The sequence below is a fragment of the Plectropomus leopardus genome, chromosome 4, assembly GCF_008729295.1.
Source record: "Plectropomus leopardus isolate mb chromosome 4, YSFRI_Pleo_2.0, whole genome shotgun sequence".
NCBI lineage: Eukaryota > Metazoa > Chordata > Actinopteri > Perciformes > Serranidae > Plectropomus > Plectropomus leopardus.
Genome location: NC_056466.1, coordinates 16061655 through 16074741, shown reverse-complemented (window position 1 = coordinate 16074741; position 13087 = coordinate 16061655).

The following is a 13087-nucleotide window of genomic DNA, read 5'->3' as shown; positions in this document are numbered from 1 at the left end:
CACTTTGCAGGATGCAGTAAAAAGCCAAGTCCTCAAACTACATACAGATTGAATGGGCAATCTGTATCGCTCCTGAGTCTGGGGTATGACAACAGCTTCTTTTCCATTGGTTTGCCTCAGTTTGGGTATTTCTTTAACTACTGGTGTCAACAAGTGGGTTTTTGAATCAATGATGCAGCAGGCTGCAGTGACTGTCAGGCTACAACTCAGAGCAGCCACCTCTGCAATGGAGGCTTTGTACACAATCAACTGGGATTCAATGCCCCTCAACCATTACTGCCATGGGATGCATGGAAAATCATTGAGAAATAAAGAGATTTCACAGACAGTGGGGGCGCAGTTAGAAGTCACTACATATATGGAGTTTACTGCATTTGTTCAGCAATGTTTTGTCAACAATGACTCAACAACTCAATATCAGGTGGTGATAGGCTGACAATTATGACTGTACATGTGATAATAACTTACCGTTACAAAGCTGAGCATCATTATTATAGTGTTCTGGTATTAGGTACAATTATGAAGAACTTTATATTTCAATAAACAAATAAAACACCACTCAAGTCCACATCAGGCCATTCCTCCTAGTCACTCTATTCCAAGTTTCTTTGCTAATCTGTCACCCAAATGAGTGGTGAAGTCCCCAAGCACCTTCATCTGCCTGGGTCTAGCACTGTAAGCGGGCCCCGGTATGCCTAGTCCAGGCAAGGTTAGTTTGGCTTTTTTAAACACAGACACTATTTTTGCCTGGACCCTCACCTGGGACCAATTTACCTTCAGAGACCCTCCAAGGAGCTGTTGCCTCTGACAACACAGCTCCCAGGATCACAGGGGTATGGAAAACCCTTCACAGTAATAAGGTGGTGATTCTGAGAGCGGTGCAGAGGAACCCACAGGACAAAAGCCAATTAGCAGCATTTACAAGTACCAGGAGTATAATTTAGGCAATTTTGACTTCTGTTTTGATATCTATTTATGAGAGGAAAAAAAGATCCTGAAATCATTAAAGCTGAAAATGCAATTAAACAGGAGGAAAATAAATTTGGGTTTGAGTTCAAAGTTGTCAGTCTCCCATATAGTTAAAGATTTTTTTTTAATTACAGAAACTGCTTTTCTTTCACTTTTATAAAATATACTCCTTTACCTGTTTAAGTTAAACTTTTGCAAACTCACATTTAAATTTTTCTGTGGATTCTGAATGTTAACATTTTACCTCTTGTACGTAGTTTGCATGTGGTTTTCTATATAAGGCTTTAAAAAATTCTACCACACCCTCACATGTACCTAATATGTTTTTATTATGTATTTAATGTGATTTGTTTTTATGTGTTTGATACAAATAAACCAAAATTGAACTAAACTGTGTCTACACAGCCATAAAGTAGAAAAAACAATCCCCCTCAGTCAAGTCATGGCTACTATTAAGAGGATAATAAAACTGAGAGTCACACACTGCCACTGTGATTTCATCAAGTAAATCTTGCACTATAGGAAAGCTAAGTGTTCTCCAGAATAGAAATGACCAACCAGGCTACATTTTCTACCTTTATTATTAACCAGGTAGTTTGCTCACAGAAAAAAGCACACAGCAGGGATTCATAAGCCTCGGCATGATCAAAGACAAGGGTATTACAGGTGCCAGACAATGTGGGCCAGCTACAGCTTGGTTAGAAACCTTGTGAAATGAACCTAGCACTCCTTTCCAGACAAATTGAATTACAGCGGGTCACTTCAGGTTTTACACCATTTGGCAGCAGTGACTCCGAGAGGCCATGTTTTCCCACAATGACCCAATTCTCTCACATTCTGTTAAAGGTAGAGTAGCCGGTAATGCTGCCAGGTCAGCTAGCATGATGCTGTTAGTGAGCAGAGGCGGCATCACCTTATCTGGCCCGAGAATTAATAATTGCCCATTTCATTTTCCATAGATTTGGTGTCAGAGACTCATATAAAGTGGATTAAGACTGATTTACTATATTGGCCATAACTGTTGATGTGTGTGGAAATATCAGTCTCCTGGGGAGGAAAAATCAAAAATTGTTATATTTTACATGAGCCATGCAGCAGTCAAATCTGCAGTGAAAAGTCTCGAGCATATTAGTTTCTCTGCTTTTGGTCATAATTGTTTGTTTACCAGGTTTATTTGCTTTCTTTTAGGGATTGTAATTGTAAGCTAATTGTTGTTCTGCATATTTGAGCATTTTCAAAGATTTTAAAAATGCTTAACCAAAAGATTTGGGGCAAAAGGTAAAACATGTGGGTTATAGTACAGTATGTTGATGTGTTACTTTTTGACACACCTCATTCAAACTGCCACTACTGTTATAACAGTGTAATTTGTATTTTTACCAATGGACACTGTACAGCATTAATTTACAGTCCCCCTAAGGTGATTGAAGTTACTTCAGTCAATGAATCAAGACATTGAGGGACAGGTGTCCACGCATCTGTTTAGAGGCTCTAAAAGGTGTCAAAAGTTGCTATTAAAATCATTCTCAAACACTTAAGTACATAATTTTCAGTGCATGAAATCAAAATATTTGTAAAAGTTGTCCCTTTGCCATCTGACAGTGTTTGTTGTACTGTGGATTACTGACAATAAATGAATGAATGAGTGAGAGAAAAAAAATATACTAAAGTGAAAGAGGTATGAAGAGGTATAAAAGAGGTATAAAAACTACACTTTGAGAGAAATATATGCAAAAATATTTCTGAAAATTACAGTACAAAAGACAATTCTTGGTATATTACAAGTATGTTATTACAGTAGTACTTTGAAACACCTCTGTGCAGGTCTGACCACTAGATGAGGCTGTTACACCTACTTTCCACTGCAGCTGCATAACTCACTTTAAATGAGGTGAATTATTTTTCATTTTAAATATCCATACTGTCGAAATATTTTGTTTTTATGTTTCAGATTAAGATTTACATGCTCATCTTGTGAATCTTTAGCTGACTTGTTAAGATTAACATTAATAGAGTGCATCAGTTTAATGAGCTAAACCCGACATCACCTTCATAACCATCAACATGGAGTGCTTGATTTAAAGCCATATTTCATTTGAGCGGTGGGAATAGAAATAAAAATAACAGCAAAGGAGCAGCGGAAGGGATTTTTTTGAAGAACAAATTGGGGTGTATGGGTGGAAGATGGAAGAGTGTGGAGAAAGGGGATATGATTCAGTGAGGCGAGGATGACATGAGGTATTTCATGAAGAGATGAGTTTTCAGACTCCAAAGGAAAGTGGGGAATAACTCGAGAGGAAAATAATCTCTCTACCATTAGGGGAAAGACCAGGATGGATCACGGTCAGGTCGGTGTGGAGCGGTGAGCAGACTGCAGGGAAAAGAGAGCTGAATGACAGTGAGTTTGCAGTGACTGTAATATGACATCAAGGTATGTACTGACATGTTTGTGTATATAACCACCCACACAAAACTCTATCAAACCGCCCACGTTTAAACCACCACACTGCTATTATGTGTCACTGCACCTTTTGGCCTGGACCTGACATGAAACACACCTCTCTCACTGGAATGGCATCTCTAATCAATAACATAATCTTCGAGTCCCCTCCAGAGGCAAACAAAAAGAAAAAAAAACCCATCTAGAAATTAATAGCACTGTTAATCTGTCAGAGCCAGTACTGGTAGATTACAGTTGGAGAGGTCATCGCATTGAACAGTCAAAACTAATCGAGGCTGACACGTGTCAGAGCGAAGCATTGCTCGGGTCTGATCTCATCCAAGACATCCTGCTCCTCCACAGAGAAATCACTGGCCCCGGTGGCCTCATCGTTTTGAGAAGCTGCATGTACCAACCCATCAAAGATATGAGTACTGTACACATCGTGTCACAAGGCATTGGCTTATAAGATGGCATTATTGCCCTCCACGACAGTGCTAAAGTGGAAACGAGGGGTGAAAATATTTGACAATAAACACATGATATTTTGTCCCTTACTGCAAAACATGGACGATAAAGCAAAATGTTTATACCATTTTCTAATAAGGCACCCTTTATACAGAGTTTCTAAGCAGTGACTAAGGAGTTTATGCGTAACAAATAAGCTTCTACATTCTACAAATGTATATTATTAGTAAATCTGAGTCATGCTTTATCAGTTATAAGACATTTATAAAGTATGTTCAGGATTGCCTCTTTGTGAGATATCCCTGTGCCTGTTTTTTTATCATTTCTACTAAGTAAAAATGTGGTTACAAATGTTGGTAAACCACTTAACACTCACAAATTTCTCATTTTTAATCAAGGCATGCAGACTGCAGCTCAAAAAATAGAGGCAGAGGCCCTTTATTAATGTTTAATTGGGGAAATTTAATTTTCACACCCATTGTTGTTCTTCATTACATACATAGGCCCAAAATACACACACAAACAGGACCTATAGACATGCATTAGTGGAGAAATGTTAGAGAGAGGGGCTGCCGCATGGTCTGTTGGGGGTTTGGTACCTTGCTCAAGGGCAGCTTGATGGTGCCCAGGAGGTGAACTGGCACCTCACCAGTTACCTGACTACGTACTTTGTCTTGTAGGAACTAAAACCAGCCATCCTTCAGCTCCTAAGCCAATAAGTCCTTGATAAAGGACTCTAACAATCCACATTAGTGATGAATGAAAGAGCTAAAAAGCTGAAACAAGTGCTGGAGGGTGAACACTAGCAACACATTTTATTATTATTTTTTTTTTACAATTTGGCAAACTCAAGTATGTTCTCACTAAAAGCTTAGAATTGATTTATGTAGAATTCTTTAATATATATAATAACAAATAAAGTCATTAGTTACTATGTACACCCTTAATAAAGAATGCCTTGTTAGAAGATGATATCAAAATGTTTGTCATCACTGCCCTATAAAATCCATTTTGCATTTATTTTCATACAAATTAGAGGATTAAGCTAAGTGTTCCACAATGTATGGAAAAAAAAAACCCTCCTGCTTCTTATGCTTTGTTTCCTCAAAGCTGTGTGTACATATAAAGGTCAACAGGAAGTCCTTTCATTTCTACGAGAAGCTCTGTGGTCTCCGATGTGTTTGCGAAACTCTCTGCCTTTTGAGTACATTAAAAAAATTGTAACTTTTGCAGCACATTACAGACAGTATACACTGTGCCACAGGAAGTTAGTGTAAATGAATAAAAAGATTCGGAAAGAGTGCTGCAAAAATGATGAAAATTCTGTAACATAATTTTAAACGTGATTATGATCATTATAAATATAGTTTTATCTCCTTACCTTTAAAAAATTAAAATAAAATGTAATCTGCTCTTGCAATTTGCAATTTGTGGAACATTTCTTACTAAGTAGCTTATCATCTTTTTCCCCATGCTTTTGTAAGCAATCGCACCAATGTGTACAGGGTTAAAAGACATAAATATTTGTGAGAAGTGTCTGAAAGAAGCACAAGAAAAGTGATGCTGCCCTTGGTTTGAAAGGTTTCAAAGAGGGCAGACGCTTCTATGGCCGACTCAGCAACTCACACTAAAACTAACGAGTGATGAATAGCACTAGAGGTAGAGGAATTATTTTTGAGTTTGGGGTGAACTGTCCCTTTAAGGGAGTAAAAAACCTACATAATAAAGTAACTATGTGTGTGGTAAGGACTGTGTCTTTACATGCTCATGACTCAAGTATTAACTGCGCTATTGCCACCCTCTATATAACGATGTGAACTATGATGCACAGTTACACCGGTCACTGCATGTCACCACAGATCTGGCATAAAATTCACAGAGATGTGTCAGAAATTAGCATTGTGAGCAGTTGGGCATTGACGGTTGTCTTTCACTGTGAATATCAACCACGGCACTGGTGAATACGTCCACTCTCATCTAATCTTGTCACAAACTCCTACAGAGCACTGTGATGTCAGAGCCTGTAAGTTCATGCTCCCATAAGAGCGCGTTTGCTGTCGAATATACAGCTGTCGCACTGAAAGGCTCTCTGCATCCTTATGATACAGTAGTAGCTGATGAATGAATCGTCACTGTAATAATTCACAAGGTCGTCACTGTGTGGTGTGAGTGTGCTTTGATGACACATTTTCTGTGGCTCTCGGTTTTTAAATGGAGTATCTGACCTAAAATGATCCTCTCTCCATCATTTAACAGCTTGAAATTAAAAACTTTTTATTCATTCCAAAAAAGGCAAATCTTAACATCATTAGAATGTTATTGAATTTGTGATGGCATCTAACGGATATGAGGTCTTATTGGGTCAAAAAAGATTAAGATCTGATCTTGGTTCAGTTGTAGTTAGTCACGGTACAGGTTTTTAGAAACATTCAAAAGTTGGACGACATTATTAGACTTGGATATATCACTATCAGGTTGAAAACAGAGAGCAACCAAAATACTTTTAGTTACTCAAGAATTAAAACAAAACATGTAACTCAGAATAAATAGTAACAGAGCACCATTAAATGAATAAACAGAATATGTAACACTTTACTTTAACCTTATTTAGCATTTACAAGCAGTATACAAATAGTTAATAAATAATATTTAACACACTGTAATGTAATTACAGGCAAATGTGTTTTCATCACTGAATTTGTTTACAACTGTAACTATGATACCATAAGTGAAGGCTTGCGTGTAATAAGATGATGGATGACAATACTGTTTCATTTTAAATGTGAAGTTTTATGTCTCGTTGCTTATTTTAATTTTTATTTGATTGATGGTGCTGTTGTTATTATTGTTTTTCTGATTAAAAATTAATGATCGTTTTGTTTTACCCTGTAGAGTATTATTATTATTATTATTATTATTATTATTATGTGTGAAAATGTGTCTTAACAAGTTATAATTGTTGATGAATACTGTTCATTAAAAAAACTTCTTACTATCATACTAGCACATGACTGTATTATATTGTGATATAGGCCATTTATTAAATGTTTGGCGTTCAAAAATGCTAAATGGCCATTTATGGTGATATTATTATATTTATATTATAATAAATAATAATACCTGCAAAACAATTGCCCTTTTCCCAGATCCACACTATCTGCCTGATCCTTAAAAATATTTTGCTATTGTTTAAATGCTGCCCCTTTGATTATATACACTATGGCTGGAAAATTGTACGCAGTTTACTAAGGTGTGAAATAAACACATTACACAAATATAACAAATAGCACAACAAATGAATAAAAAATACTTGCTATACCTATAAAATAATAACATTAGAAAATAAACAATAATTAAAACAAAAAAGTAAGTAAACCTTTTTCTGACATTTGCAGTCTGCATACCTTGAACTATTCAACTTCATTGATGTTTACCAGCAAACCTGCATAGCAGTATTTGCAGTAAGTTTGAAAACTATGAGTGCACCTTGTGTCTGAGTGGAATAATGCACATGGAGAAATGCATACATCCATGATGGCTGAGAAAAGAAATGCCTCTGATAACACCTTTGTTCTGCGTCTGTGTTTAACCCCACAAGCATGCATCGCTGCAGCGTTACAACACGTACGTACAACAGGCAGAAAGCAGAGTCAATAGATGGCACTGTTTCCCAGGCCTTAGCCCTCAACCTCAGTCAGCACCACTTCATATCTCCCTCTCTCTCTTTCCTTTCACTCCTGGGAGCCTGTAGTTGTTCTGTCTAGAACCTACTTCACTAAAATGTTGAACAGACTCTTGGCCAAAGTGTGCCTGGAGTCATTCAAAGCAAAATCCTACAAGGAATCAAACATCATTGCACTTATTGTATCAGAATATAACTGAGGATGAGACAGATGGTGGTGGTCACGATATGAGAAATCTATAGAAGGTTAGAGGCACATTTATATGCTATAAAATCAGTCATTTTTGCATTATGGGGATAAGAAAAAATGTCATATTGAAGGTTTCTAAACATGAATATCTATCTTCTGCATATATAAATGTTCACTGTATACCAGTCAGCTGTCACTGCCAGTTTTAATCTATTTTATTTCTTGTAATTAAATTCAAAAGTATGTTTTAAAAAGTTATGACTAAGGCACAGAATAAAAAAAAAAAGTACTTCTTAACCAACTTCTTACTGCTTATAAGCATTGTAATCCTACCCATTGTTTTATGCCAAAGTTCAAACAGTGTTGGTTATTTCACAAGAGAGATTTCTGTATTTGTTTTTTCCCTTTGTGCCCCTCTCACATGTTTGAAGTGGGTTGGATTTAACTGGAAAAAGGTGTGTCACATACTTTTAAGGATGTGCAAATATCATCAGGTTTTAAAATATTTAATATTATAGAGTCCAATGGTTATCCGCTTACACTGCCGCTGTCAATCAAAACTGATCAAAGAACACTGACACAGTCCTGACAAACAGATTGGTTGAGTTTTTGACTGTTAATCTCAAATAAAAAACATATAAGAATGTTTGAATGTTGTGGTTTTTTGGTTGTTTTTTTTCTCTTTTTAATTTAAAGGTAGAGATCACCCCAAACACAAACATACATATATTGACTGCCTTCTTTCAAATATGATGGAACTAGATGGCACTCATCTTGTGGTGCTCAAAACACCAACCCCCCTACTCCCCAAAACAAACAAACAAACAAACAAACAAACAAACAAACAAAACACAAATTTGAGAAACTCAGCAGCCATGTTTATTGCCAGAAATCATGACTGAGTTACACAAGATAATCCAAAGACCGTGCTGCACACTTCCCTCTGCGCAGTGATACAGTGGGTGGGTGTAGTTTGGTCGAGAGAAAATAGTTCCATCATGACTCTGCGAATAACCGAGTCTGTAGATTATCTGGAGTAACCATGTTATGATTTCTGAAAAGAGACATTGCTGTTGAGTTTTTCAAGTATATATTTTTAATTTGGCGCTCTAGTTCCATTAAATTTAAGAGAAGGCAGACATCTCTATGGCCAATGTCTCCAACACCCACATAAAAACAATCTAGATTGATAAATAGCACTACAGGTAAGAGGAAATATATGCATTTTGATTGCAGGGTGAACTATCCCTTTAACTTTGATTGTTGCAGATCTAATCACAGGTACTTCAGGTTAGAAACAAATATCTTGTTTTCAGGGGCTTTAACTACTTAAGAGGCTTGTCTTTGCAAAAAGTGGCACTTTATACAGATCCCTAACCATTCAGAAACTAACATATATTTACTAAAAACATAATTCTCAAAAATGATTTTGGATGTCACACAAGTATAGAGGGAGAGAGGGAAAGCACATCAAACTGATTATTTGAGAAACATTTTTTCTTGTTTATATGAACTATTTACACTTTCTTGTTAGTAAATTATGTGTATTGACGTGTGTGTGTGAAATTCTACTGATGAAAACAATGCTGTGTGCTGACTTAGATAAAATATGATATGCTGATAGGATTGTTGGCCCTGCCTTTCCATAAAGTTGATCTACCTGCAGATGATTGACTGTTGCTTTGTTGCAAAGGTGTCTGGCTTGAAACTTACAGGAAGAGATGAGATTGATTAGAGAGCTGTGTGGTGCTGTTTGATTAATTATAACATTGATCACAGAATGTGAAAGTGTGAAGAGAGACAGGGTGAAGTTTGATTGATGAGTCAATGTGATACCGGGGAAAACCGCTTGAGCTCGTGATATTCTCTCCTAAACCTTGAAGCTCACCAGCTGCTTCTTTTTTTTGCCGTAAGTGCACAAACACAGTGTGTGTTCAGCATCCTTTTGTTCCTCACTGTGTTCTTAAAATACAAGGATAACAGGGTTTCAAATAGCGTAGCGCCTGCTTGGTTCACATGGGGCTACCTTCTACGCGGAAGTTACACCTGGAGCATGAGACAATCACAGTGGTTGCTAGGTAACGGGTCTCCTCATGGTCTCTGCTGTGAGCTTCTCGAAAACTGAGCTTTACTCAGTGAATCACTCCCTACACTCAATGCAGGACTGAGTGCGACAATTAGTGTGCCATATATAGTAGAAACCAAGTGTGTGTGTGTGTGTGTGTGCCTTCTTGGGCTTTTACAGGTGGGTTACATGTTAATGTTACATGTTAACACTCAAAGGATGTAGGCCTTTATCACAGAAGACATTTCGACCTGCTGCATCAGGAAAAGCACAGGTTCTTATGATAAATCTAGAATTACTGCCTCATGGTTGTATGCCTCCAAGCATCAGTCAAGTTGCACTTACAGTTTACATCCATGCTTGTTGAAAACATTGACATTGAACATAAACCTCCCTTTTGGCAGCACAGAAGGTGTATACAATCTGCATACTTTCAAGGTGGGCACCCAATATTAGTGTCACCAATTCAGAATCTCACCAAATTTCTTCCCCTCTGTTCCTGAGATATGATGCTGAATAATCACCAGAGAAGTGTTTTGCAGAATATTATTATATTCCAGAGAAGTTGACATTCGACCTTTTGGATATATCTGCACTTCATCATTATATCCTATCGGACATTCATGTGAACTTTTGCCATAATTACATTTTTCTCATCTCATCATTGTTGAGGCATGGCCAAAAATAGGTTTTGTGAGGTCACAGTGACCTTGATCTTTGACTACTATTTTTTTTTTTTAAGATTATTTTTTTGGCATTGCTGCCTTTATTAGATTGGACAGAGTGACAGTGTAAAAGGGGAGAGAGAGGGGATGACATGCAGCAAAGGGCTGCAAGCTGGAACTGAACCCATGGCCGCTGCAGCAAGGACACTGCCTTCATATATGGGTCTCCATATATGAACATTCGTGCCAAATTAAACAAAAAACAAACAAAAAAAACCCTTGAAATATCTCCACACTAGAATGAGACATACAAGGTCACAGTGACCTTGACCATCAAAATCTTAGCGGTTCGTAGTTTAGTCCAAGTGGCCGTTTGATAATTTTAGGAAATTTCAGGCATTCTTGATATATTATGGTCATGAGAATAGGACAGACGGACAACCCGAAAACATAATGCCTGGGGCCACATTTATCATCAGCATGAAGGCACAGTTAATGGCTGAATTCCATTCTGCTGTTATTTCAGGGTGCTGGTATTGTGCGCACTGACTCACTGTCACACTGCCGTGGCTCGCTGTTAGTAACACCTATACTTTGACTACTTTGACAAGTCAAATGATCTGTTGTGAAAAAGACCCACTGCAGAAAATCTACCAATGCGAGGATATTTTAGCAGATCTCAAATACTATTAGGACACATGAAATTTAGATGGAGGCCATAAAGTGGTAAATCCATATACCATATGAACTGGAAATAGAGGAAAATAACTACATGAAAGGTAGGACGAAGCGGGTTTCATCACATCATTTAAACTAATATTGGATAAGATCCATACAGCAGAAAGAAAAGTGATTTTGTCCCTCAGTTTCACTGATTTGTATGGACACAACCATTGTTACAAACTACCTTGTCCTCCAGACCTCCTAACGTTACTAATGTTAGACAGCGAGCCAGTGAAAGCATACAAGAGTCTAGTGGACTAAAACTATTTTGTGAGCAGTTGGGACCACAACTGAAATGACTGCCGTCTTGTTTGTCGCAGGGTCAGTAAATGCGTGTGAGTATATCTGCCTTTCATATTTCAACTCTTTACATGGATGTACAATCGTCGGGCTAATGATATCAACTAAAGTTAGCTCAGTTTAGCTAGTATTTTCTAACAACCAGGTCAACTGTTTCCAGAGGTCTATTAAAATCTAGACTGCGGCTAAAAACAAGAGGAAGTTGTCATAACATATTTTTAATTGCATCCAACTTGTGGCACATGTAAAACAGCACTTCAAAGTTAATGTTTGACATTTAGTGGACTCCATGTCTTCAGACTGAAGACGGAGGTTTTTGATTCATAGGGCCTATGTTTTTGTCATTAACTAATCATTATAAAGTAAATGTTGATTGCACATGTGATTGCTAAAGAATATTGCCTACATCATTCCTTAGACATCACTAAGGTATTCTGTCTGTAACTGGACACAATCTCCTGGGAAAATGAAACTCAATTTATGGCACAAAGGAAGAGAACCAACCATAGTGCCAACACAACAAGAAGAGAGTAGCACTTTTGTTTTTTCCCTGGTAGCCATCAGTAGCTGTCCCCAGTTATCAAAGAGTATGAGTGTCAAGTTCTTTGAAGTTACTGTCCCCAGTAGCGAAAATGGTGGACAGCAGGACAACAGAAGTAACTGTGGAAACTGTACCTGGCAAAACTTTCACATTACACATAGTCAGGTGATCCACTATTAATATCAGAAATATTGATCAGTGCAGCTCTAAAATTTGTTTAAAATAAAAGCTACAATGAAGAATAATTATAGCAGCGCACTGGTAAAGACAGAGGTTACCTTTATCAAATTAATGTAGTCAATAGAGGTTCTTAATGCCTATAAAGTGTATGTTTGAGTATGTGTGGGTAAAATAATCGGCTTTAAATCTCTCTGGGATGAGTAGTGCTCTCCTCTGACTGGTGAAATGAATGGTTTATTATGATGGAGACAAGAGGACTGAAATCAGCCTGAATGCCACTTCGGCTCTACTCAGTAGTGTTGTTTTCCTCTCCTCATCAATTCTAGCCATCTGTTGCTCATTTCATATCTGTCCATCCGAGTTTGGCCCTGGAACCTTGTATGTTTGGAAGCTTCGGGTTAGTGTTAGAAATATTCATTTATCCATCTCAATCATGGTTTGCAATAATCAGAAAGTTTTAAAACAGTGCCACCATTTTAGGAGGTAACGCCACATAAATTATCCTTGCACAAACAGTAGTAAAATGCCCTTAAGTTTAAAGGATTATGGTCATTTTCTTACTTTCCACCAGTGGCATAGCCATGCTGTTTTTGGTTTTACTTGTTCATATTTTCAGATATCAGTCTCTGAAACTGGCACCACTGGCATTTGTGGTGCTCACAGCATTAAAAAATGACATGCAGCAATGAATTCAATGGCAACATCTCTTTCCAGAAAGTTTCGCCATGGATAATCTCCAAATGCGCTGTGAACTGTTTTTATAGGGGCTATTTCTTTGGTAGAAAGTCCAAAGAAAATTGTTCACAGAGATCTGTGGATTATCCATAGTAAATACAACACTGTTTCTAGAAAAACATGCTGCCA